Here is a 2951-nt window from a genome sequence, read left to right as displayed (position 1 = left end):
TGTCGACGGCAGAAACTCACAATTCTTTCGAGTGCTAATAATAATATTGTCGGCAGAATTCAATTCACATAAATAACCCTTTTGATTAGTGTAAAATCTTGGAACTCACGTAAAGCCCACAAAATATCACTTCCACACATGTGGGCATGTGGGCCCAAAGAACCCACCAAGCAAACCTTCATACGGTGAGGTAAGAACATATATATATTTTTTCTTTTTATTTTATTATTAAAGATAATAATAATAATAACAATAATAATAATAATAATAATAATAATATAACCCATGTAGGATAATTATTTGTTGGGCTTTCTCATAGATAAAAATAACCTAACAGATGTTTTGATACACGTTTGTTAAATCGGCAAAATTGTTACCTTTTTCTCCCAAAAAAACATATTTGAATTGCAAGTTGTGGTTCGGTTATAAGTCAACTGTTTATCCAATAGTTTGGAAGACTTAGAAGTTGTGCATGCCATATATGAGTCAACAACTACCTACACTATTGAAAGAAACTATTAGCTAAACTTATTATATATATTACAATTATCAGATTTGATTTGTCTCTGCTTTTCACTATTCTCTTTATTTCTTGCATATTGTTATGTACCATGTGCAATGTTTTTGGTACCTGCATAGCTTGCACACTTTGATGATGAACTTGTACATTTGTTAATCATTGCTTTACACTTGCTCACATTCTTCTCCATACCTACTTTTTTCACAACCTAACCATCAGACCTTATTTTGTCAAATATATTTTCCTTGATTTACACCGCCTCCCCCTCCTCTTTTTACCTATTTATTTCTTCAACGATTTTACGTTTTCGTTGTAGTTGGACTCCATGATCAACCTCTCTTGCATGTAATTCTAGGTTAACTTAGCACTATCATCTTACATGGTTAATCGATTACTTTGTAAATTTCTGATTGTATTATGCCTAATTTTGTTTCTTTCATTTCTTTCTCTTCCTGATGGATTGTTAAATGTTTCAAAGAATCGTTAACTGGCACATTGTTTCCCATCCGTCTTTTACTGGTACATGCTTCTTTTATTTTGGCTTTGTTCATAAGTTGTTTGATGAAATGCTTAGTGGTTTTTTCGTTTTAAACATACCGTATTTACCATTTATGTTTTCAAATCATTCAAAGTTGGATTTTTTAGGTTGTTGCTTTTGGTATTTGTCATATTTAAAAAGGGGAATTTCTTTAACGTATCTGCTTATTGATGTTGTCTTCATAACTATATGAGATTGCTTTTTATATACTTTATGACACTAAAGGTGAGGAAATCTAAAAAAACTATTTTACATATTAAAAACAAATAAAATCTAATGTTGATATTTGTTATACAACACTTCTAGATTAGCCACATAAATGTCGTTTATAAAAGCTTTTAACTTTTAAATCACCCCACTGTATCGGTACAAAAATCAGATATATTTTGTTTTTTTATCACACTAAATCAATTGTTGTTTTAATTGTCGATTTCTTTGTTGACATAAAGTATTTTAAAATTATGTTGTGATTGATGTGTTGTGTATCGAAATTAGGGACGAGCGTTTTTGGTACGGGTATCGGTTGGTACTGGTATGGCACCAAATCGATACCAAGTTATGAGTTTTCAGGACCAGTACGGTACCGGTATTTCCAAAACTTTACACAAAATGTCAGTATCGAACCAAACATTTCGGTACCAAATATTTTTGGATTTCGTGATCGGTACCGATACCGAGCTCATCCCTAATTAAAATATATTTCGACACATAGTCCATGTGTTGCTTTATGCTTTATATAAATTTGTTCCATTGTAAAGTGATCATATGGATTTAGAGTGAATATCATGTTACCATTATACTTTTAAAATGATGTATATTACAAATTCCATCGTTTATATCATAAACTGATTATTGGGAAAAAAAAGGTATTCGACCATAATTGTTGTTTTCATCCATATATGGTAGCATATTGAGCAACCATTAATGAAAATTAGCATCATTTAATCATCTTACTGATTGTAAGATCTTTTTTAAGCATTTCGTTAATCGTAAAAAAAATCGTAAATAACAACATATATGTTTAAAGTTAAAGAAAAGAAAAACATATCACATTTTGAGTCTGACAATTTACAATGGCCATTTGTAAACATGCTTTTGACATCAGAACTTTGGTTACTATACTTTCTTTTAGGTATTTTGTGGAATTACCTGTTGTATTCAGTGGTATCTTTGCGTGATAGCTAATATGCCTTTTGGTTGTTTATGTTTGTTAGCGTTGTGGTTGAAACTTTTGCTAATGACGTGTCTTTTGTGTTGTCATTGTATCAGCTATCATACGCTATTGACTTAACCTGCTGTTGGTTTTCTATGAATATTTTTAATGGGCACTTGGTTTAAGGTATGTGTAGTACGATTTTTTGTTTATGTGTTGCGTTATATTAACTTATATTAGGTATATGAATCTTTATGTCATGGTTTTTTCCTTAAGGTAGCATGGGTTTTCTTTACTTGGGTAAAAATTGTTTTTTTCTCATAGGCCTTAGTTTTTTTTTGTTGGTACTATAACTTCACTTCTAAAGTGACATGTCACGGCGTAAGAGGGCACGTTCTGATTCTCACCTAGCCTCTGAAATACCTATTTTATTCAATAATTATCATTTTCAATCATCGAGACAGGCTGCAAACAGATCTACGTTACTACGTTATTCATCTTTCACTCCTTTCTATGTTGATAACGGAGACTGTGACTGGATATGTGAGTTTTGTGGTGCTGTCTTTTGGTATGACGAACGAATTGTGTCGACCTCTGCTACTCAACGTCCTAAGTACAATTAGTGCTGCAAAGGTGGACGTGTGGCTTTACCATTACCTAAAAGACCTTATACCACTGTCATACATCTTTTTGAGCAACCAGACTTTATGAAAAATATTAGAGCTTACAATTCCATGTTC

This window comes from Bidens hawaiensis, unplaced genomic scaffold, assembly GCF_021521415.1.
Source record: "Bidens hawaiensis isolate Kalapana, Puna unplaced genomic scaffold, B.hawaiensis_p1.1 tig00029368_1, whole genome shotgun sequence".
NCBI classification, from domain to species: Eukaryota; Viridiplantae; Streptophyta; class Magnoliopsida; order Asterales; family Asteraceae; genus Bidens; species Bidens hawaiensis.
This window is presented reverse-complemented; position numbering follows the sequence as displayed.